This window comes from Phoxinus phoxinus, assembly GCF_949152265.1.
Source record: "Phoxinus phoxinus genome assembly, chromosome: 3".
Lineage (NCBI taxonomy): Eukaryota > Metazoa > Chordata > Actinopteri > Cypriniformes > Leuciscidae > Phoxinus > Phoxinus phoxinus.
Window position 1 is genome coordinate 46,367,016 of NC_136878.1, and position 27,227 is coordinate 46,394,242.

Here is a 27,227-nt window from a genome sequence, read left to right on the forward strand (position 1 = left end):
CACAGACGACTGAATCCTCTGCCTTTGAGCCAGAACTGGAAAATATTGATAAATTACTGATGAATGCTGACCCCAAAATGTGATTATGTAACTTTTATATTATAGTCTTTCTGTAATATTCGGTGTCTAGTTACCCTGGAGATGATAGCAATCTCCCCTTATTTCACAGGAAACCTATTCTTCTTTTAAATGACTTTTCAGACATTTGAGTCAGAGATGTTATATTCAGCCACTCTGATGAAGAGAAACCCCAACAAATTTATCACTTTTAATGGCCCTCTCACTTATTACGAAAAATTATGCATCATACATTTTACTTATTTGCATGGAGCCCTTTCTTTCTGTTCATAAAATCAAATCTGGTTTAAGTCAGGGAAAATAAGCCAATTAGTATCACGGATCACAAAAGATGAGACATGATAGGTTCAATTTAAAAAGGGCATCATTTAACAAGCATTAATTGCGGTTCCTTTATTAACAACGCCCAGGGCAGACAACTTAAAAACGGTTCACAGTCCATTTATATAACCATCAAATTTAATGGGTTATTCATGAGGCCAAAAGGAAATAAACAATATCTGACCAGGACGTTATTTTTATTAATTTTCTTTTGGTATCATAGTGTAGCCTTGAGGACTGAAGAAAAGTATAAGTATATTTCTGTTTTTTGTAAAGTACATTTATGGCTATGGCTGTCATAAAATACATTCAGAAAGACACCAGAAACTTTGTGTGACCATATATATATATATATTGCATACATACCATACATATAGAGTGTACACATAGTATATTTCCATATAAACTCCTATAGTTCCAAGGTTTTTCATTTTATTTTTCATTCCTATATCCATATGCTGAGCATCTTTGTTAATCAGATGAGTGTCTTCTTCAGAATGTATTGTGCTATGATTAAATGGCTACACCCCTGAGAATATGCCAACCTGTTATTTTCAATATGAATATAAACTGTTGGACATATGTTTCTGGTTTATTGCCTCCAGATGGTTTGAGATTGTACATCACCGGAGTCTCCACCCAAACATCGTCTGTTTCGCTTTGTGCAGGAAGAGGAAAGCAGTTATGGTCGTGTCTCCAATGGATTGCTTGTCCCTAATACTGTGAGTTTATGTATAATTGATTCGTGAAGAGTATAGTTTAAACAGTAACAGCTTTAGAATCAATCCAACCTGTCAATTTTTATCTCATAACCATTCACAAAAGTAAACGTCTTTCTGCAGGGCATAATAAGAGAGGAGCTCTCCATGCATGAATAATGTGACATAGATTTTAATGGAAAAAAATCAACGGATTATGAGAGATCTGGGGCCATATAAAACATTAAATATAAAGGCAGCTTGTTTAATGACTACAGAAAGTTTCCAAAATACATATATAAAAAAGGGTTTTATGGTTTTAAAGAAATATTGTGAAAAATTATTACTACTTTTCTATGCGAATATATTGTAAAATCTAGTTTATTCTTGAATTTTCCGCACCAATACTCAGTGTCACATGATCCTTCTGATTTGATGCTCAGAAACATTTATATTATTATCAGTGTTGCAAACAGTTGTTTCATATTTTTTGTGGAAACAAAAATATATATTTGAATTAAATATATTTGAATTTTCTGAATTCTTTAATGATTAAAAAGTTCAAAAGAACTGCATTTATTTGAAATATAATCTTTTGTAACATTATAATTGTATTTGCTGTCACTTTTGATCAATTGAATGTGTCCTTGATGAATAAAATTACTAATTTATCTTTTTTTAAAGGTTTTCGATGTTCAATAGTTTCAAAACAAGATTTTAATTTTTACTGCACCAAAAATATTGACTCCTTAATCAACATATGTATCCACATAACATAAGTGTAATAATGATATATATACATATATATATATATATATATATATATATATATATATATATATCAGAAATAGTTCATTAATTCTATAATTCTAACTAAATTAAAGTTGATGAAATACAACAAAACACTTTTTTACATACTTTTTTTTTACTTCCAATTTTTTTTTTTTTTGCCAATTCAAATTCATTGGACAAATCAACTGAATAAACAGTAAAAAGTAAATGTTCAGTTTCCAAAAATTACAGATCCCCCCTTTTATTTTACTTTTCTTACGCTTATTTCCAAATTATGCTTCTGTATATTAAGTTTTCTGCCTTGATTCCCATTTAATCTATGTCTATGTCTATCAGAAATAGTCCATTAATTATATAATTGTAACTAAATTAAAGTTGATGAAATACAACAAAACATACATCACAATATAAAATGTGAAAACTTTTTTTTTACTTCCATTTTTATTTATTTTTTTGCCAATTCAAATTCATTGGACAAATCAATTGAATAAACAGTAAAAAGTAAATGTTCAGTTTCAGATTTAAAAAATGACAGATCCCCCTTTTATTCTGCTTGTCTTACACTTATTTAAAAATCATGCTTCTGCATAAAGTTTTCTGCCTTGATTTAGTTTTATTTATTTATTTTATTTATTGAGAATTGATTGAATTGAATTGATTTCCATTTAGAAATTGACATTAGTTTTGCCGCCTCATTCAATCATCTATGTCTCTCTCTCATCTAAATCTCATCGATCTACAAATGCAGTGTATGGACACCGAACTCCTCCTCTAATCAGTTCCCAACAAGGATCTATTAGGCCTAATTGTTGCTTGTCTTATACTTAGACATTTTGGAACATCATGAATGTTGGACAATCCTCTCTCTATAGTGAGCCGCATCGGAAATTGGATTGTACAAAGCGATAGAAATCACTGAGAGAGTCTGTCGAACGCTCTACGCTGAGCTCTGCAAGGGATTCTGAGGCGCCATTCACGAGTGCAATGTTCTGCACAGACCTCATAATGACAAATGGAGGACAGAGGAAAGGTGGGAATAAAGCGACTGAACCATACGGAGGTGACGAGGGTAGAGAGCAACGTGACAGTTGGAGAGAGATCGAACACAGAACTTTAAATTGGCTCAAGGGGAGAGGAAAGTTGTGGAGAGAGAGAGAGAGATAGTACGACTCCCACAGATAAGAGCGTCTCGTCACAAGCTTCCTTTTGTTCTTCTTTTGGCGAGATCAAAACAGAGTTTATTTAGTGTGTGTATATATATGTGTGTGGCGTACACGATGAGAAAACACGGGCGAGGGATTTACAGGAGCCTTTCTGCTGATGTGCTGATAAGAGTATTGTGTGAAGAACTGCTCAAGCATTCATACAAGCCAAAGCGCAAAAGATAAGAGCGGAAAACTGGAGGAGGAAAAGAAAACAAACAAACAAAAACAGGTGAAGGCGTTTGATACCGGATGCAGACACACTAGTGTGATGGTGGCAGCATCCCCACACACACACAACGAGCCAATGCCAGCTCATGGGAAGCAACGATTTACAGTAAGATTCAATTTGTTAAAGGGACAGTTCACCTAAAAATTACAATTCTGTCATCATTTATTCACCCTCAAGTTGTTCCAAACCAATCCAAAGTTTCTGTTGAACACAAAATAAGAATTTTTTAAGAATGTTGGTAACCAGACAGTTGACGGTAGCCATTTATTTCCATAGTATAAAAAAATAAATAATAATAATTATATATATATTAAATTGTATAGTACTGTAGATATTAAAATAGATTGAAAGTGCAGTTAGATACAAAGTCTGTGAAGTTACAGGGATGATGATGCAATTATTAATAACCTGTAATATACTGTACTTTTACACGGATATGTTTAACAGTGTGCTACGCTTACTTTATTTACACATTCCCATAAATCCCAACATATTTTTTGGGCAGAAGTTTACAGCATTTCACTAATTTTTTGCCACAATAAAACACGGGTTTGAACATTTGAAAGTTAATAATTTAAGACATGAATATTATAATTGTAAATTATTGTTTTTGTTTTATTGTACAGTATACCTGTAATGTAAAACAGTAGAAAGATATAATAAAATGTATAATTTTATTATTATTTCCACCAAAATAAGTGCTTGATTGTTTAATAAATTAATTCGGCCACAAATATCACTATTATAATTTTAGAGTTATACAGTAAATGTAAAAGTAAAAGTATTATTATTAGTAGTAGTAGTAGTAGTATTATTATCAGTAGTAGTGTTATCTTAAATGATCATTTGTTTATTTTAAAGTGAAATTGTATTATTACCAGTAATAATATTTTTATTTTATTTAATAACAATACATATTATTATTCTCATTATTGTTATTTTTTTATATAATAATATGTATAGATAATCACATTTTGTTATACTAACAAATAGTTATACAATCAAGCACAGTAAACCTGGAACTCTTTCTAAAAAATTTCATTTTAAATTGTAATCTCAATTTTTATCAGTAACAATGTTTCCCCAAATCATACAGCCCATGGAGTTTATTTTGAGGTGCAACTTTCTTTCTAAAATGCACACAGTCTGAAACCGCATGTTTCCAAACCAGATGTGAAGCTGGAACAATCACTTTCACGTCTGAACAGAACGTTAATACGGATTAAAGTTGATCACCGTGACATTTTTACACACAAAAAAAAAGAAGCTGTTGAATGAACTGAATTAAATTAAGGAAAACTTTTCCACGTAAATTGAATTACATTTTTCCAACAAAATCTAATTTGTTTGAAATGATTTGTTGTGATCTTGTTGTATGAACTTAAGTTCATTTAGTCAATCCTGCTAGATGAAGTTTAGTCAGGTTAGTTTTTGTCCTGCCTAAAAATCACCAACATTATAATTTTAGCTAATTTGACTCTACAATCACTTCTAATGCGAGATGATACTAGTGTTCTATGTAATTAGAACCACTACATAGTAATATTAGATATTACTTGTGCAGTTCTGCAAGCGGTTTAAAGTAATTAAAGTGTATACTGAGTGCCCACAACCCTAAACACAGTCGCCACTCTTCTGCATAATGGTAACCACAAAATTCATAAACATTACAGAAAGTCCTCTAAGTTTATAACTGAACATTAAACACTAACATTAACTAACAACATATTTCCATTTACTGAAAAACACATAAAATAACACTTTAATCCCTAAATTTATGCAGTCCCTTGCAAAGCATGCTGGGAACTACAGATCCACTGCCCAGTTAGTTTAAAAAAAAAGTAATCAAGTAAACTTCCGTTTTAAATAAAAATTAGGTTGATTGAACACAATTAATTTAAGTTGTGACAAAATATTAAACAATCGAGTTACTTTTGCTTATTTTAATTTATTAAATTTAACAAGAGGCCAAAATTAACTTTTTGAGTGACAGTGATGGTTCAGTCGACCTCGCATCTCAAAAGCCTGAGGAACAGAAACACAGTCACGGATGAAGCCGTTTCTGAAGTGCAACATGATGGGCTTTGCTTATGTGTAATGCGGTAGCAGATATTTGCATCTGTATAGACTCTCCTTCAGTGGAAGATGTTCTCTTTCACAAACCGCCAAAGAAACAGAAATGGCCGTGATCGTCCTCCTGCTTTTCATCTTCATGACATGTTTGCACTGGAAACTTGAATCGTGTATCTCTCTCTCTTCTTCTCTCTTGTGCGTCCGCAAAAAGGGAAACTATTTGCATTACAAGACTCAGCTTTCAAATCTATAAATCAAGTGTGCAAAACATATTGATCTGTTTTTAAAATGTGTTTATCCCAAAGGCTTTTCAACTAAATAAATACATAGAAAATGGAGAGATGTAGGACCATGGTTACATCAGCCGATTGATAAGTGTTTATTTATTATAATTATCTGCCAAAATTGTGAAGATTGGGAAGGGTGTTGATGTATTAGAAGTGAAATTACAGTGTAAAGTTTAACATTTAACATTTATAGCAATTAAAAAGAAAAGAAAAAACTTGTATATCAATTGATGATGATGACAAAAAAGAAAGTTAAAATAGATGCACTTAAATTATGAAACATTCAAGCATAATATATTTTTGCTGACTGCTGCAATGCATCAGTTTATTCAGTCCAAGTTAAAGGGACACTCCACTTTTTTTGGAAAAAGGCTAATTTTCCTAGCCTGGCAAGCCAGACTTACATCAAGATGTTTAGTCTGGCAACTCTCCATAGACGCGGCTCAATCCGAGGGGCGGGATAAACGGTTGTCTCTCAGAATCCCTCTGCACGCAATAGGATAGCGCTACAACCAACCAGGGGTGCGTTTCCCGAAAGCATCGTTAGCCAACTATGGTCGCAAGTTCCGTCTTTATCAGCAGTTCAACGATTTGGTGTTTCCCGAAACCATCGTTCCAACGAACGTTCGCAAACAGCATCGCAGACTTGTGTGGTTGTGTGGTCTCTCGAACTGTGGTCAGAAGCAGAGTTTCTAGTTTACATGAGATGTAGACTGAATAAATCCTTATCTTTAGCAAAATAAGCAAGCTGACATTCAGTACAACCCGTGTTATTTATTTAGAATACATACAAATGTAATTTACGTCTTTTAGTTTGTCAAGAGATTTAAAACACCGTTTTTGAAGACTGCGCATGTGCGAACGCGCTCTACTATGTAAGAACGAGCCAAATATTGAGTCTGGTAATAAAGCAAAATAACTGAGAAAAATTAGAAATGGTCTTCAGATGCCATGTCTGTAACTTATATGACAAAATCTAGCGTTAATTCGATCTCAAACAGATTAATTAAAATAATTTATTAGTCCACCACGTGCGTGACGTCATAAACCAGCGTGGTTGAACGATACTTTGCGACATACGGTTTCGGGAAACAGTCGTGACGAGCTAGTTGATTTCTCCAACGATGCATCATACTATGGTAGTTAAGCAGTGAGCTGTATAGTTGTACGGGAAACGCACCCCAGAGCAACGAAGAAGGTGACGTAGTCAGAGCGGCAAAGATCCGGTCCGGCAAAACTCCGAACACTTCTTCCTTTTTTAAGAATGACTTAAGTGCCGTTCTTTGCTCTTTTCTCAAAGAAAAACTTAACTCCAAGTCCTCCAGAGTCGCGGCCAAAGCCGATTGGAAAGACCGCTGTTCTCCATCCGCAGCCGCCATTCTTTGTTTTCAAGTGGCAGCCGTCGTAACTCTGTCGTCATACGTTAAGCCCGCCCCGCCTACTCTATACACGACGTGATTGGCCTGACCCAATTTAGGTTTTTGCAGCTAGAAGGTCTATGGAGAGTTGCTAGACTGCCCTGGCTGCAGAATACATGTTGCTGGCGCTAGAGTGCGTCTAGATTTCTAGGCTATAATTTTCCAACTCCCCTAGAGTTTTACCGTTTTTACAATCCATTCAGCCGATATCCGGGTCTGGCGGTAGCACTTTTAGCATAGATAGCGTTGATCATAGATCTTAGCATAGAACCCGAGTTCGATTTTTGCGGAGGCAACAGGCACGCATAAATCATCTCTCTGCTTGCAGTGCGTCAATCCCGTACGATTGCGTTCATATCAGCAGCGAACCGTACTGGAGTTCACATGAACCGTACCCCAGACCACCCTTTTATCCTTCGCGGGTGCGCACCCGAGTTCGGAAGACAGCATTCACATCATCCAAACGAACCAAACTCTGACGTCACAAGTGCTAGTGTGAAAGCGCCCAGAATGATTAGACCGTTAGCATAATAATCATTACTGCGTAATAATGTGACTGTTTAGTCCCAATGTGTAAGACCTCCTTTGGTCAGTCTACTTTCTCTGTAAAGGGGCCAAAACTCTGGAATGCTTTGCCTACTGATTTAAAACTAGAGACCGATGGCAAAGCTTTTAACAGAGGACTTAAACAATGGCTAAAAACCAAACAGCGGTGCTCGCATGAATAATAATGATATTCTCTAACTCTGATGCTTCTGCTTTATAATTTATGTATGCAATTTGTTTTTTTCTTTTCTCTGTAATTATATGGTATATTTTAGCTATCCTTTTCTGTTAGTATTTTTAGCATTACTTTGTTTACTAGTCTTGTTACTGTATTTTATCTCCAAAAGCCTCCCGTGGACAGGTGTTGACAATTAGCATGTGTGCTAAAACACTTAATCAAATGCATATGGTTCGTCCAATGTAATTGTATGTCCATGTCAAATAAATAAATAAATAAATAAAAATAATGAAGGAACTGCTGCCGTACAGCAGCTATTACACAGCGCCTGAAAATAGTCCCCAGCTCGGTAACTTCCAACGTGACCGGCACTAAGTGTGTAATATCATTGCGCTGTTGTACGGCAGCAGTTTCTTAATTGATTATTACGCAGGAATGTGAGGATAGTTCCTAGTCATATCGGCCTAGAAAATCACAACTTTTACTTTCTGTCGGTCTTAGTACACGATGTAACTACAGAAGAGTCACGTTTGGAAAAATATTGAAACTCTTTGGTCATTTTTTTTGAGAGAGATGCTAACCGTCTAATCAGATTCAATTATCTACGCTAAGCTATGCTAAAAGTGCTACCGCCAGACCCGGAGATCGGCTGAATGGATTTGAAAACGGTAAAACTGTTTAACTCTAAGGGGAGCTGGAAAATGAGCCTATTTCCCCCAAAAAACTGGAGTGACCCTTTAAAGTGAAGTGTGTGATATTCCCATCCTTTCTTTCCTCTGCACAGTTAATTAGAAGTGAACATTAGCGGGTCGATCCTCCTAGTTCTGTGAGTTTGGCACGAGAACACCTGTTTGAAAAGGTCAAATTATCTTTATTTTTCTTTTTTTATTATTTCTGCGGAAATTACACACTTATCTTAAAGCACAGATTACACACACTGGCTGGAGGAATATTGCCTCGGTTTAAATATGGGATGAGATATTCTTTACTCAAACTAATGTGCAATCTTTCAATGTTGACATTTTAATTAATGGAGAAAGATTGATATAGTCACTGATTTTAAATGTCTGGACTTAATAATGGGCTTAAATCTTCATTTCAAGAAAAGAGGGAAAACTATTACAATTAAGTGCATCACTGTATATCGGAGAAACATACTTTTTTTAATATACTGTATATTTACACTGTAACTTTGTAAGCGGTGATACTGTTGCAATTGCTTCTACAATACATATTATGTGTGTGTGTGTGTGTGTGTGTGTGTGTGTGTGTGTGTGTGTGTGTGTGTGTGTGTGTGTGTGTGTTTGTGTGTGTGTGTGTGTGTGTGTGTGTGTGTGTGTGTGTGTGTGTGTGTGTGTGTGTGTGTGTGTGAGAGAGAGAGAGAGAGAGAGAGAGAGAGAGAGAGAGAGAGATGTTTAATGAAGATTTTGTTTTGTTCTGTGTTATTTTACTACTTCTACTTTTTTTTGGTGACCTGCCAAGAGACTGCAGATGGTACATAGCATCAAATGGAAAATTTCATGTTCAGTATTGTACACGGTCCCTTTCAAATAAATAAAATAACATGTAATAAGTAATCATGTCAATGATGATGCAGTGAAACTATACATTAGCAGCCCATTCACTGACCGGGTGATTTATATCTCTCTCACACACACACACACACACACACAGACACACACACACACACACACACACAGGAAAAAAGTGACTTGTTACTGAAAGAGGTAAACCATTTAGAAAAGCTGAACTGCTATCACAGGAGTTAGAAGAGTTACTATACTGTACCAGTGAACAATGAGGAACGTCTTTAAAAAGTGATTACTGTTGTATTTATGTACATAAATGATGTGTAGTTTTCAAACAAAGTAGTTTTCCTCCATATGATGCATGTGCTGAGTGAGCGATCACCAAGAGCATGCAACAGAAGTGTCTTTACCATCAGGTAACATTAGTAATATGTTGCTTTTCTATTTACATATCCACCCAAACTTCAAACTTTCCAAATTCCAGTGATGTCTGTAAAAAAAAAGGATGCGCTTAATCCACTGGTTTCACTGATCAACTCGCAAACAGCAGCAATGCGTGATTACTTCATTTGTTTAATATTCTGTTGATTAGGTAAATTTACTTTATAGACATATTCTTCTGATATCTCCATGTTACTCTCAGTTTGCTCTGTTGTCTGTGTTTCTTTGTCTGGACACAAACACTGTTGTACACACTCAGCGTGGTATCGGTTTTAGATATCGGATAATTTTAAAGGGGTGGTATAATACCCTTTTCACAAGATGTAAAATAAGTATTGTTGTCATTATCTCAATATTGTACATGTCTGTGTCTATCTCAATATACAAAATTGTGTGTGTATACTGTATTTTATGTAGGAGTGCACCAGGGCTCTGGTTTGGGACCAAAAAAGTTTTCAAGAGCATACTTTCTGATTATCCTTAAAGGGGTGGTATAATGCCCTTTTCACAAGATGTAAAATAAGTCTCTGATGTCCCCAGAGTGTGTGTGTGAAGTTTTAGCTCAAAATACCCCACAGATAATTTTATACAGCATGTTACTTTTTGAGTGTGAGCAAAAATACACAGTTTTTGTATCTGTCCCGTTAAATGCAAATGAGCTGCTGCTCCCGACACAGGGGGCGGAGCTTCAAGAGCTTGTATCCTTTTATCTCACACACACATGCACTGAAAATTTAAAAAAAACTTTTAGCCTTGTTTGTTCAAACTGGAGTCAGACAATGATGGAGAGACTCGAGAAGAAGTAACAACATGTAGAAGCAACAGGACATTTCTGAATGGTTAGTTGATGAGTTTATGAAGCTTATGTGTAGTTATCTTCTAGTCATTGATTAGCATATTCTGTCATGATAATCTATAAATCGTGTTCCAGGAGCGGGGTTTATGTACATTTTAGGGTTGGTGATGTCAATAAGCCGGGAGGAATGTCGTGTAGTTCCTACCAGCCGTTTGTTGTAGTTCTTAAAAAGCAATTTCTGCAAATATCGTCCTTTGCTTTGAACTTTGAGCGTTGTAACTTTGTAGATGTTGTTTATGCAACATTAAACAGCAACATTACACACTAACTAAAGTTAGAAAAGTGAAATCATAATCAATCACCCCTTCAATGAGTTTTGGCCCCCATCCAGTATCAGTATCGGTACATCTCTACTCACAATTGTGAGTTTATATCGCTAAATTCTGACTTTATAACTCGCAATTGTGAGTCTATATCATGCAATTGTGAGAAAATATCAGAATTGTGAAATAAAAAGCCGCAATTACCTGTTTTATTTGTATTCAGTGGCCCTTGTCACTTTGCATCAGTTGCGGTTTGAATGTGTCTTCTGAAGTGCAGCACCTCTGAAGGAGGAAGAGGAGGAGAAGAAGGACGAGTAAAGGCGTTTACGTGAGGAAGATCGCTCTGATTAGTCGAGGTCTGTGGGTTATTTGGCAGAAACCTCATTATCTGTCAGTGTTTGTGTGCGCAGTCTCGGCCTCATCTGAAGCAACGGGCCAAACAAGTCTCAGCGCCCGGTCCCTGTCTCTGAACGTCTCAGCACTGGGAGAAAAACATGTTGTTAGCTTTCTTTTCTCTGTGATTTATTCTCTTCTGGTCTCGCAGTGCACCAGCTCTGTGCAGCTCCGCATGTCAACACTACACACATCTGTGAAGGCGGACCGCTGGAAAGCACTATTCCAGGATTTCACTCTTTAAAAATTATATTTTTTATTTTGAAGTGAAAAGATAAGATTCTCCAGAATGGCCACATGAAGTCCCCAGGTAGAATGTGGTTAGTAGTGTTATTTTCAATTTAATACATATTGTAATTCATGTTTTTATCATTCAATAAGATGTACATTTCAGACATTTTCACTTTTAGAAAAATGTACTTAAATAATTCAAATTGAATTCACAGTGTAGCTTTTAGGACATATCTTCACTTAAAATATGGCCAGTTAAATGTTTAAATATTCATATTCCTGTATATAAGTCATTGAATAAATGTAACTTTCAGATAATTTTTTTTTTCACTGGGATGCTCTTTTGTCTGTCATCGATTATTAACATTTTCAACTAAATTGTCAAAACATAATTTTAAAGAAAAAAAAATAATTTAATTTACGTTAATGTCAGTTTTGCAAACATATGTAAATGTTAATTTACATATTCTGTAAAAATTTACTTGGATACGGTGCTTCTTTGAATCATTTTGCATGTTCATGCAAAATCATCATGCAAAATTATGCAAAATCATCATGCACATACTAAACTTGTATCTAAATATGTTTATTTAAAAGTAAAATCTTCGTTTATGTTCCATAGACTTTTATAGTTTGCATGTTCTTGTTTCCTTCCAGTTTGCTGTTTCTAGTTGTGTTGCTCATCATCTCCGGTGTATGTAAGCCCTGTGCTTTGCATTCAGTGTGAAGCTGTTGAGTTTTCCCACTCGTATTGGATTGTCTTCTTTGCTTTGGTGCTTTTTAATGAACGTTTTAACTGCATTGGATCGTCATCTCCTCTTTCTTGCCTGATCTGCCTATTGTCGTGCATGAAAAAAAATCTGAATCTTTTTCAAAGATGTGTCATCACTAACCAGGCAAAGACAGTCATTAGTTCCTTTCAAACATGTTTGTTGTACTTCTTTAAGCATTAATCTAAAGGACTTTATTGAGGTTTGTCCTTAAGACAAGAAAACACAATTGCAATAATGTGATTGTTTTTCATATTCGGTGTAATAATCTAATGTGAAATCTATATTTCTGCATGATCCGCCGGGATTTCATGCAACTCATAGTTTTTGTCGGCGTTCACATGCTGAGGTTTTCATCATTCGGTCCGAGCATCTTCTGAACTCAGTATTGATTGGAAGCCATGACCGCAAAGGGTCATGCATGTACGTTTACTAGTCCATAGCCATATAATAATGTTCTTTCTACTGTCCTTATCATATATTCCCTCTAGCCCTTTACACTGCAAATAAAGAACTTTTATGCCCGCCATTAACATGCTTTTATGTGGACGTTAAGAGATAATTGCTACCTTCGAAATTCCATTGAAAACGTTTGCGTTGATCGAGAGGGTAGAGCAAACGGGCGAGAGAAAAGCCAACAGTGTTGACTTCCCCATTCATCACACGCTCTCATTAACAGAGACTAAATCGATCTGCCGTGCCGGAGCTCTACCGCCACTGGGAATCTGCATCGTCTCTGCTGGGCAAACCAGTCACACACTCGCCGACCAGCACACGGCTCTAATGAGATGCCGTGAAACATGCCACATCTAACGGGAGTGAAGAGAACGATCCAGCCTGAGAGGAAGAGCAGGAGTCCAAAGACTATTAGCCACATGTGCTTGTGTCCTTGTCTAAAGGTCACATGTCATGTCCCGAAGCTCAGAGGTACTAAAGGGCATTTGTCTGTTAAGAGAAACCGGTAACAATTATCTGGCTTCAAGATCTTGCCACTGTAATGCAAAACCATTATCAAGCATTTAATGCCCATTGTTAATCATTTTAAAGTATATGCACATTATTTTACAACTAAATCATTTTACAGCTGAAATTTGATCTATAAATCAAACATAATCAGATCAAATCTCTTCTGGAAAAAAATAAACTAGAAACTAGAGATGTGTTGACCTTTTAGGTCAGACACACACTTAGACATGATCCCATGAATGTCACACTCTACTCTGCAAAAATGCTTTACTCAGTATTTCCAGTCCAAATATCTAAAAATTATTGAATCAAGATGCATTTACTAGTTGAGTAAAATGCCATAAGATAAAATGTTTTGCGTTTTGGGGAAATTAATCAAAATTAAAGTGAGTTTTTGCTTATAACAAGCAAAATTATCAGCCAATTGGGTTATGAAAAAAATGCATCTTAATTCAAACAGAAATATTATTTTTCTTACCCAATTGGTAGATCATTTTGCTTGTTTTAAGCAAAAAGTGTAATTTTGATTTATTTCCCCATAAAACAAGACATAATTTCGAATGGAATTTTACTACTTTAGTAAATGCATCTTGATTTAAGAATCTTTTGATATTTGGACTGGAAACAAGACAAAAATACTAAGTCAGAAAAGCATTTTTTTGCAGTATTGCAATCTGCATGTGTTATTTGTGTCTATACAAAATAGCACGCTACACATGAAGTCAACATGAAATCAAAATAAACAATCCATTAATTATTATAAATGAATTAACTATAGGTAACAAAAATAATTGATGTTTTCACTTGATGCATTTAGATGAGTAAAATGCCATAAGATAGAATGTTTTGCGTTCTGGGGAAATTAATCAAAATTAAGTGAGTTTTTGCTTATAACAAGCTAAATTATCTGCCAATTGGGTTATGAAAAAATCTAAATTCATCTTACGGTAATTCAAACAGAAATATAATTTTTCTTACCCAATTGGTAGATAATTTTGCTTGTAGATAATTTTAGCAAAAACTCTAATTTTGATTTATTTCCCCATAAAACAACTACTTTAGTAAATGCATCTTGATTTAAGAATCTTTTGATATTTGGATTGGAAACAAGACAAAAATACTAAGTCAGAAAAGCATTTTGCAGTGCATAATGTTACAATCTGCATGTGTTATTTGTGTCTTTAATGCACAAAATAGCACGTGAAGTCACCATGAAATCAAAATAAACAATTTATGAATTATTATAAATGAATTAACTTTAACACTTGAAATTTTTTTTTTGATGTTTTCACTAGTGCACAATCTTGTAAAGATTACAGCATGACATATGCCACGATGAAGGGCTGTTTCATTCGGTTTAGTCACTTTTATTTTGCACCAAATCTTTCTGAGGGTTTCATTTGTGCAAACCTGCGCACCAGATCTGATCCCATGAATGAGTGTCAGTCGTTTGCTCTCGTTTTGTTCCTAAACAACAACCTTTACCAGGTTCAGAATTTGAATCACCCCCATCAAACAGGAGTTTTGTTGTGACAGCACTTACTTTTCAGAGCCGAACAAGCAGCGGTCGCGCGCTCAACACGCTGACCCAACAACACACGACCTTGAGGTTATTTCTCCTTCGAGTCAGTCTCCCTCCAGCCGCACATCTGGGGAATTTCAGGAGGGAAAACAAGATGGCTGTAGATTTTTAGAATCTTTAAAAGGTCACACATCCAAACAAATGCCAGCAGTGCCAAGTCTTTCCCCCGTAGAAATAGCGACATGGCAAACAAAGAGTCAGACTCCATGCGGAGAGACATTTTTATGATGGAAAAGGTTTTAATATGAGTTTGGCCTTTAATTAAATGCTTTGGATTGATTATTTTGTGAAAGCTGAACAGGAAGAAAGCAGAGAAACGTAGCAGGACAGGACTTACAATTACGAGGAAACCTTTTTAAATGTCTCTCCCAACAATTTCAGGATCTGTAATCCTCCGGTTTGATTTAAAATGTAAATGATCTGGCAATGTAGTAGCAGAAGGCAAGGCAAGGTTATTTATGTAGCATATTTCATACACTATGGTAATTCAAAGTGCTTTTTTTTTGTTTTTGTTTTTTTAACTAATTATATTGGTATAATTATACTAAATATAGTAACTGATTTACCCAAATACTGAGTACTGATTTGCTTGTGCAAATTGTGATGTTTACACCTGGTTTTATACATAAAAGCCACTTAAGTGCCATCTGCAATTTTCTTCTAAAATAAGCATTTTTATCAAGCTCGAATATTTAAGTTCAGTAATTTCCATTTTCTGACAATTAATAGGTAATTTTCATTGCCTATAAAGTGAAATAACTGCACATAAACATAAAGGCTTGACAAAAATTATCATTCTAGAAGAAAATTTCAGATGGCACTTGTCTTCATGTGTATATACAGTATATATTGTTGCCAACTATTAGGTTATTTTTTGCCACATATAGCAGCATGGAAAAAACTGAAATGTGTGTCCTAATTTTTAAAAAAGCTACATTTTTAGGTTATATTGTAACTATTGCAAAAGGGCATCTTTTTGTTTGCCATGGCACATTTGAAGCACTCAACCCTTGACTTCTGGTTGACAGAAAATGCTTTAAAAGTTCTCGAGGCGTGACATTTAATACTGAGGTTAGCACAATGTAAAGGTGGCCCTGGCTACTTCAAAGAAAGGTTGACTTCAGCCAAGCATCAAAACCTGCAAACCACTCCATTGCCTTCAGGGCTTCGTTTCCCACACCGTGCAAGCATGGCCTTCTGGATTTTAACTCTCTCTGCTGTTTTTTGTGTTCATTGATTTACGACTGATGTATTTTCCTATTGTTTCTGATGTAGTCTCACTAACACATCACATCTGAGATGTGCACTGGGATTCTTGGAGATTGTGTCTTAACTGATAATTGGTTGACAGTAAAAGTACATTGGTGATGTTGAAATCAACTTATGCTCAATAGAAAAACATTTTTTTTTTTTTTTGCAAAACACCAAAAACACACCTATGTATAAAAGTCACTGCAATTTCCAGTTTAAAAAAACACTAGAAGTGACAAAACACCAATGACTTTTGTTCCTTTTCACGGTTTCCTGCACAGATATTATTGTCACGATCGCAGTGAACAAGGTCCACAGAAGAAGATCAGATGAAGATGAATTCAAAAATAAAAGTATTTAATCAAACAAACTAAGATAATGCATAAGTAACATAACAGCACGTGGAGATAATAATCAACAATCAAGGCAGAGACACGAGGAACTTATGCATCTGCCATGGAAAAGTAAAAGCAATCTTCTGTACTGAGAGAAAAATATCAATGTCCATAGATAGCACAAATGTGTTTCAAGCCAAAGGCTGCAAATAACATGAGCTGGAGCTGATAGAGCATGGCCACAGCTGTCCTCAAACACCAGCACACACACAGCTGTCCTCAAACACCAGCACACACACACGAAGACCAGCGAGTGTGTGAAAGCAGAAGAGCAACGGGAAACAAGGACAGATCTTCTGTAGATTACTTCTACAAGAGAATAAATGATACATGATCTGATGAGGCTACCGGTGATCCAGGATGTGTCTTGCTATATTGTTATTTTAGTATTAATTATATTGTAGTTGTTATTCATATTAATGAATTTTATTGAATTAACTTTTAATTTAAACTTTCAGCAGTTATTTAAATTTTTAGGGGAAAAAAAGTTTTTCATCTTTATCCTTTTAATAATAATACTGGTTTATTTTCCTTTTGTTTTTATTTTATTTCCAGTTAGTAATTTTAGTGCTTCAACTTTCATTCAGAATTGGCTGTAAAAGCTGAACATTTGCATATCTATTCTGTATACTTCAGCTTTATTAATATTAACACAATTGATATACTTGTTTTAGTTAACGTTAATAACCTTATAATAATAGTCTTGCAAGCAATATCACGAGACTATAAAAAAATATGCTTCAAAGTTGTCAATTAAACAAAATGTTTTACAATATAATACATCAGTCTTTCTTCTCAATGCGGGACTTGCCGTTTATTTATAACAATTTCTGAGTGAAAATTCTTTTAAAAGAAATTCTGCATAATTGTTCATTACAAACATGATTACTGATGAAGCGTCTTACCAGAGGCAGCTCATTACCATTAACTGAGGAATATCAGAAGAAAGCCAAGGTGAGAGAGAAACCCATGTGTGTAGACAACCAAACAATATACGTTATAATCAAATTATCATAACAGTGTAATTTTAATTCCCTCACCTGTCGACATGAAGCCGGTGAACAGCAAACATCCACATCTCTGTGATCAGATGCTTTCTGAACTGATGTTTTCTCACCGCTGTGTCATTTGTGCTGTGTTTATATTGTTATTAAGAGGAAAGTGCTCAGCAAATATGTATATATTCATCTAAACGTCGCTCTCAGCAGCGTACGCGTCTGAATGTCCGTTAATAGTATATCGATGCAAAGGTTTTACCAACTTTTTTTTATCCCTAAGCAAAGAATGAAAAATAACTTCGCTGTGAGTTTATCGGTGCTTTGAATCACGTTCAGTCTCGTGTACGTTACGTGTGCATGAGCAAAACGTGTCTGCTGCAGTTCACTTAACAGCCACCGGTGGCGCTAAAAACAAGGATATGAATTATACATATAACCCCTTTAACCCTTCAGAAACTGAAGTTACAATTAGTGTTTTTCACATATTTAGATTTTTTTACTGTAAATTTTTTTTTTTTTTTAAGTGCTATCTTCATGTGCAAGGTGTCATCTTTTTCAGAAAAAGATTAGCTTTCAACAAATTACAGTTATTGACCATTATTGTGTGTGGTGAGTTTGTAAATATAATTTTTAAAAACGAGAATACATTTTCAGATTTTTATTTAGACAAAACTGAAAAATCACGAACGAAAGAAACTTACACTTTAAAGTTTAAAAAGGAAGTATAATACAAATACAAGTCTTTTTTTATGACATTGGGTTGCACAGTTTTCATTTAGGACACTTTTTTAATACACGCACAAATACAAATGTGTCCATTCATATTAGGCACGCACCAGCCCGGTATCACCCCAAAACGTCCCATACTGACGGGTCTTGACCATACGTCAACATACGACGAAAAGGGTTCCCCTATAACGTCAATATGAGACGCAGACATAAGCACACCAGCAGCGCCTCCTAGCGGTACCCTAACGCATACCTAAACCCAACCATACCCGAATCGTCACACATGGACGTTAAAGGGTACCCGTTGCCGTATGGTCAAGACCCAACAGTATGTGACGTTTTGGGGTGAGACTGTGTTACACGCACACACACGCACACATACACATGCATACACATGTAAAGATACGTGAAAGAGTAACGGCCATCCGCCTCTCAAGTTTCATTAAAATCATCCCAATCCCCTCTTCTGCCGTCTACACTTCTGTCACCATGTATTTGTTCGTTTCTTTTATTATTTTATGCAATCCAGAACACTTCGTATCTCTCGGTTCAAATCCTTCCTTCCCGCTCTGCCAGAAAGCTGCTGTCATTTGCTGACGGAAAGCATGAAATTACCGTAATAAGCCGTATATTGCAGAAAAGCGCATGTTGTCTACTGTCAGGGGCAGTTTTAATGGTTTTGATAGTGCAAGCGGTTGAAGAGTTACGCTACAATAAATGCAGCTCGCTGATCTGTGTCGGCGACGGCACATCCGGTTCTAAACGGTTAAACATTTTATATGTTGTGATATTGTAGAAGTTGACCATTTTATAGCTCATATATAGTCATATTTAATGGCCATAGCTTATGTTTATAATGGATACAAACGACATGACACTTTTTTCACCTTCACAATATTTCCCTCCATTTCCCCATACGGAGATGTAATATAAGTACACATATGAAATATACATATATATAATATATCCACATATATAAAATATATAAGCCCATATATAAAATCTATTAGAAAATGGAACAATTGACATATAAAACCAGCTCATATATTTTATGTATGTATAATAGTGTTTTTTTATATACATGTCACATATATAATTATCAGTTTTCAAATAGAATTTGTGTAGTGTTTGTTTTGTTTTCATGAGCTGGTCAAGAAGAGGTCAAATAATAATAAATCATACATTTTCATTCAAAAATGAGATAGAAATCAAAATGAAATGTGGATATGTATTGATCTGTAGACTTGAAATAAATAGTTAAATAGTAAATAGTTTGGCATATATAAATTAAACATATCGTGGCCTGTGGAGCCGCAGAAAGATGTATGTGTGCATGTGAGATGGAACAGAATTTCCACTTCCGAGATCTTTTTATGGCCCGTGTTTTGCAGAAGGTAAATGAGGCCTGCAATGCAACATTTCTGAAGTCATAATTCTAGCTCTGGTTGAAGCCTGGAATTAATTCAGGCAAAAAGTCCTGTTGCTTTTCTCCAACTTCATGTTAGTAATGGGCTATTTTGTCAACATAATGCAGCAGCAAATGGAGTGTGGTAATGACTGCATTTGCTGATTGAAATGGAAAATGAAAGGTGGATATAGGGGTTCTTTGCCCAGACCCATTTGAGGTAAGGCCTCCCAGCAAATGGTCTGTGCACTCATTTTTCCAAAAACACGGATCAAAAGGACCGGACGGAGAGGGCGAGAAACCATTTCCACTACACTGGGCTTTGGTGCATTGTTTTTTTTGTCACTGTCTCTATCATCATATTTCAATGTTGAACTTGTCAGGGTTTATTAAGAGGGTTTATTGTCTAACTATTCTTGTGGAAGAGTAAACGTGTAATAATCAGTGAAACGACAAAAGTGACGCTTGTTTTTAATGACCGTAAAAGTTAAGGTATATATCTGACAAAAGTTTAAATTATGAAAACTCCCTGAATAATTTTAGCATGTTATTGAATATGGCAATGTACATGTATTTGGTCTTGGTGGACTAGATCTGTTTGTGGCTAAACATTTTTACAGTGCTTGTATATTGTTGTATTTTATTGCATATGATACATTTATACTCAACGTAGAATTGAAATGACAGTTATTACAAGATTAGTATCAGCAGCATTTCTATGTTGAGGATTTCTTGAAAATATTGTGTAAATAAATTCATCTCGCCTTGTTCTTGTGAACTCAATCTCACGTCTCGTCTCGTGAGCTAACTGTGTCGTCACACCCCTAATATATATATATATATATATATATATATATATATATATATATATATATATATATATATATATATATATATATATATATATATATATATATTTAAAATTAATATACATCATTGTATATTTTAATTTGCACGCACACACACACGCACGCACACACACACGCACGTACACACACACGCACACACGCACGCATGCACGCATGCACACACACACACACTCTCTCTTGTACATCTATCTTTATGAGGACATTCATTTACACTAGCATCTCTAGCAGTTTACCCTAACCTTACCCATCACAACTGAGTGCCTAACCCGAACCCTGACCCTAAACCTAAACCTTAACCTAATTATAACCTTATCCCTAAACCCAAGTCTTGACCCTCAAACCGACCTTTAAAGGGGTCTCAGAAACTGAGGACCGGCCAAAATGTCCTCACTTTACTCTCTTTGTCCTCACTCCAATTAGTCTAAAACTCAAACTGGCCCTCACAAAGATAGTTGTACAAGTACACACACACACACACACAATATATATATATATCCACTATAGCATTAGCTAAAACTTTATTTTCCCACTTAGTCCTACCACTGTGTATATTCATTACTCATGATCACATCAACTCAAATAATTATCTTGTGCAGAAATGCTGTACTGTAAAACACTGTATAGCTTTGCACGTTCTATTTAATAATCATATTGAATTAATTAAAGGCAGATTTTAACAAGAAACTAAATAAGATAATTAAATGTAAAATATTTAAAGGATAAAGGTGAGAATATGATTATGTGTGAAACATGTTGAACTCAAAGTGCTAATTATTCTGTACTACACATTTTTTTAGAAATAGTGCATATATTTACAGTTGCGGTCTTATTCATATTCATAGTCAACATATCTTGCACTATATGAGGGGTGGAGAATATGGATTGGTTTAATTACTAAATTAATCAATTTAAGCAAACAGACACACACTAATAATTTCCTTGTGTCAGAAATTATCATATCCCAGCAGCACATCACAGCAATCAATTTCAATTTAATACAGTTTCATATATCGCATGCACACATGCAGCCTCGCACACTTCCAACCTCGCAACTGCAGAGTTGTTTGGAAAAGGCAATTTTCAGCTTAAAGTCTTGACAAGCTTTGTGAGGCATGACGCCTCAGCCCTGCCATCAATCAACACCTGTTCAAGTGCAGGCCAACACACACACACACACACGAGCACGAGCACACACGCACACGCGCGCACACACACACACACACACACACACACACACACACACACACACACACACACACACACACACACACACACACACACACTTATTCCTCTGCACTGGGTGAAATGTCAGCTCTTATGTCAAGCATTTTTTTTCATGATCCTGTTTAGATCAGATCATAGTGTAGATCTTATAAGACACAAACAAGCTCTTTTGAGTGAGTGTGTGTGTGTGTGTGTGTGTGTGTGTGTGTGTGTGTGTGTGTGCGTGCGTGTGTGCGTGCGTGCGTGCGTGCGTGCGTGTGTGCGTGATTTATGATGGCACAAATTTGTATAATGACATGTGTATTACACTGGTATTACAACTTAAACGTGGTTTATGAGGACATTTCATGAGTCCTCATAATTCAAATAGCTTAAAAAACATAAACAGTTTTTGTTAAAAATTGTAATAAGGCAGAATGTTTCCTGTGATGGGCAGGTTTAGGGATGGGGCTGTGTGTGTGTGTGTGTGTGTGTGTGTGTGTGTGTGTGTGTGTGTGTGTGTGTGTGTGTGTGTGTGTGTGTGTGTGTGTGTGTGTGTGTGTGTGTGTGTGTGTGTGTGTGTGTGTGTGTGATGGGCAGGTTTAGGGATAGGGTTAGTGTAAGGGGAAGAGAATATACAGTGGGTACAGTATAAAAACATTACGCCTATGGAGAGTCCTCGCAAATACAGCAAAACAAATGGAAATTTTAACAGAATTGTGCTTGATCATTTCTAAATAAATAAATTAACAGGTTTCTTTTTTTTTTTTTTTTTTTTTTTTTGACTAGATAATCTGACATAATGTAGAGCAATCCCTTTCTGATGACCAGTCAAGCGGGAATATTATTGAGTGATGCATAAAATTGGCAAATTATATTGAGTTATCGGTATGGCTGATGCACTGCTCTATAACTGTAACTCTTAAAACTGCACAGAGACACAGTTAACTCTTGAAACTGTGTAAGGATTACAGTCATGACCAAAAGTGATGTCTGGCCTATAGGAACATGGACATCTTCACCCTTTATTAAAATAGTATTACAATTTTTTTATTCACACTCAAAAGAGCTTGTTTGAGGGACGGCAGTGGTTCATGTAGGTTGTCTACAAACCGGAAGGTTGGTGGTTCAATCCCCGGTTCGACCTGACCAAATGGCGAGGTGTCCATGAGCAAGACACCTAACCCCCGCTGCTCCCGACGAGCTGGATGGCGCCTTGCATGGCTGACACCGCCGTCGGTGTATGAATGGGTGAATGTGAGGCAAAATGTAAAGCGCTTTGGTGGCCATTGGGTCTCTGAAAGTGCTATATAAATGCAGTCCATTTACCATTTTGTTAAAGATTTTGAAAGCATATTGTATAGTTGTGCTTTGAGTCAATTGTTTTGTTTGTGATAATAACATGCATGATTGTGCCGACATAATTTCCATCCAGGCTTTCATACAAATAAATTATGAACTATTTTTTTTTTCTGTGAGCTTTTTTTCTATTCGTTTTTTTATATAGTATGAAAACCTTTAGCTGTTGTTTGCCTTTTTTTGCCAAATAACTTTGGCAGATAAACACCTTAACCAAGTTTAGGGTCTTATTCTTCACTCAGATTAAAAAATAAATAAATAAATCAACATGATATCTACATTGAATACAGTTTTTGAGCAGAAAACAGCATCTTCACACATGCAGGGTTGCTCCGCAGTCTTCTGGAGAAAACCTTTGCTCGGTAGCATCATTATGGAAATTACAAATGGTCCCTCCAAGTGGGTTTGCACATTTGCGGAGTGCGTTATTTGATTTCTGCTTTATTAGTCCTACAGCAAAATGCATTCTGCCAACAGTAGCATGCCAAATGCTTATTAAGGGTGAAGGTGCAGTGTTTGTGTGTAAACACATGATTTACCAATGAAATATTGGAGCAAAAATGAGCTGAATAATTTATCACTGTATGGCCTTCAATGTGTGAATCTATACACACATCAGTCGTGTGTTTCCGACACGGCAACACCGCCAGGGTCGTGCATCATTCACAATTGATTTGTGAATGTCTTTTAAATTGTATTTCAGTTTTTGTACTGATATTGAGTTGGGAAACGGTATTGTAAATATGTCTGGTCTTTTTTCATTTCCTTCTACTCTTTTTTTCCCTACATATTACATTTTCACTCTGACACCTTCTATGTAATGAAATAGTTTTGAATTACCATTATGTGTGGCCGTTACTGTATACATGTGCTGTCATTCTGGATAGCAGTTCAAAAGTTCAACTCTCTTACTTACAGCGATAAAAACAAAAAAATGAAACGCATGTGATGTTTATCTAAAGTCATTTTAGCTTATAAGTGTGGTTGAATCGGATCATCAAACGTCAGCAGCAGAGACATCAGTTAATAAAGTGAGAGTAAATACATACATTTGTGTAATGTAATATTTACAGGTTTGCGTAATACTCTTTTTTTTAGTTTGCATTTGGCAGTTTTTGTTCTTTTTGAGGAATACTGTATCTGTGAGATGAATAAATGCATGCTCACATTTAACCTAGAACGACACAATTGTTTTTCAGTGTATGCTTCATCTCAAAAACTCTTGTAGAGGACAGATATAAAACTGATTTAGCCGTGCAAATCTGAACCCCTCGCTCACTGTGACATCAAGGCCAGATTCAAACAAGACTGGTCTGAAACCTGCTGTCAAACAAACACCAGTGACCCGCTCGTCTCTCTGCCCGGCCAATTTATTCAGCGTTACATGCAGACATAAGTGGAACGGAGACCCCTGACCCGCTCTTCTCAGCTCCCCGTCCTCTCCTGTCCCGCAGACGAACACAAGCCAGGGCTCAACTGATGCTTATTTGATAAAAGTTATATTTCCTCAATCATGCTGATGTTGATTTAAGACTCACTCGGTTGGGATGATAAATAATGGATTGGGTTCATCATTGTTTACGGTCTGAGAGCAGCGTCTGTCTTTAAAAAGATTTCTCATTTATCACACACACACACACACACACATATATATATATATATGGTAACATAGAAATATTAACAGCCTTTAAATCTCCTTTGTAAATGCTTTACAAGGCATAACTAGTCCTCACTTTAGATGAGCTCACAATAATAGTTAACTGACCACTACTAAATGCTTTATAACTACATGAATTAACCATGAATTACAGTAGAAATTCATGTTAATAAAGCATTTATTAACACACTAAGTAACTATTAATATACGCCTGAATAATAAGATGTATGAATGTACATTTAAATAGTTTATTAATCATTTACTTATACTTTCTAAGTAATATTATGAACCACTGACAACTCCTAAATAACTGGTTTGTAAATAATGCAGTACTTAATTTAGAAATGATAAATTGATCATTAATAACATATGAAAATATGATTATTAAACACATTATAGATATGCTTTTAAATCAAGAATAAAGCATTTTTAACTGTATTTATAAACTGCTTATTATTGTCTATTAATGCTTTATAAATGACGAATTAACTGTTTACTAATGCTTAACTAATGATTAATAGTGTGCAGTTATTATAAAGTGTTACCATATATATATATATATATATATATATATATATATATAGCATCTATCAGTTTAACCTGTTGGAGTGATTTTGATTACCTTTGTTTACTTTTACTATAGACTCTGCTGGTCATCTTTCAATCTTTACATCTGCCTTTATTTCAGTCTTTCGACGCAGGCCACAACAAATTTGCCAGGCTTTTCGGTCCCTGGCCAGACCCATCCAGTCTCCGCCGATGTCTTGTCTGAGCGAGTCCCGGCTTCGGGTTGCGGGGCGGCCGAGCGGTCTTTTAATGTTGAGTGGCAGCCATTCGGTCACAGCCCGCGTCCATCGCCCGTCCGAACTCCTGGCCACGAGTCCAGCCCAGCACCTCTTGGCCTGTTCGGCCTGGTTGACGACGTCCTTGACCTTGCTCCTCTTACTCAGTAGCTCGTTGCTGATGTGGTCCGTCCTCTTGACGCCAACCATCCGCCGCTCAAGGGCGCATTCGGTCACTGCCAGCTTCTGCCTGTCGGCCGCGGTCAGCGACCAGGTCTCGGCCTCGTAGAGCATGGCGGGTAGGACGGTGCTGTTGAACAGGTGGGCGCGCAGGGGGGCATTGTCCATGTTGGTGACCACCTCTGCTATGGACGCATAGCTGACCCAGACGGCCCTCCGTCGGCGTGCCAGCTCACGGTTGTTCTTGTGCCCAGCAGTCAGCTCCTGGCCGAGGTAGACGTAGCTGTCGACCTGCTCAATCTTCTTCTGGCCGATGTGGATGTTGTTGTTAGCGGCCTGGGGGTTGCGCATCCACGTTGTCTTGGCCAAGTTCATCTTTAGGTCGACCGCTGCGCCGGCCTTGTCGAGCTGGTCGAGTCGCAGCTGACTCGCCGATTAGGACGATGTCATCGGCGAAGCGCAGATAGCCGTTAACGCTGATACCCTTGTTGTCCCAGTCGAGCTGTCGAAAGACGTGCTCCAGACGCGGCATGAACAGCTTGGGCGAGATGGGGTCGCCCTGCTTGACGCCTCTGGTGACGGGGATGTACAGTGGCCGGTCGAACAGGGTGATGTTGGTGGCACATCCACCAAAGTGGTTCAGCTCCTGGAAAAGGGCCACATACTCGTCTGCGACTCCCTGTTGTTGGAGGGCAAACAGTACAGTGTTGATCTCCACGCTGTCGAAGGCCTTCTCATAATCTACGAAGGCCAGCACCAAGAGCATCTTGTACTCCCGGCAGCGTTCGAGCAGTTGGTTCAGCAGGTGTATGTGGTCCATCATGCTGTAGCCAGACCGGTGCGTTTCCCGAAAGCATCGTTGGCCAACTATGGTCGCAAGTTTCGTCGTTATCAGCAGTTCAACAATTTGGTGTTTCCCGAAACCATCGTTCCAATGAATGTTCGCAAACAGCATCGCAAACTTGTGTGGTTGTGTGGTCTCTCGAGCTGTGGTTAGAAGCAGAGTTTCTAGTTTACATGAGATGTAGACTGAATAAATCCTTATCTTTATATAATAAGCAAACTGACATTCAGTATAACCCGTGTTATTTATTCAGAATACATACAAATGTTATTTACGTCTTTTAGTTTGTCAAGAGATTTAAAGCACCGTTTTTGAAGACTGCGCATGTGCGAACGTGCTCTACTATGTAAGAACGAGCCAAATATTGAGTCTGGTAATAAAGCAAAATAACTGAGAACAATTTGAAATGGTCTTCAGATGCCATGTCTGTAACTTATATGACGAAATCTAGCGTTAATTCGATCTCAAACAGATTCATTAAATTAAGTTATTAGTCCACCACGTGCGAGACGTCATAAACCAACGTGGAGTATTTTTAGGATTATTTTTCGATTCTGAAATGCGCTTTGATCGTCAAGTTAATAGCGTTGTGAAATCATCTGTTTTTCAGTTGAGAAAATTGGCTAAATTAAAACCCATCCTTTTATACAAGGATTTGGAGATTGTTCTGCATGCCTTTGTCTCAACCCGGTTGGACTA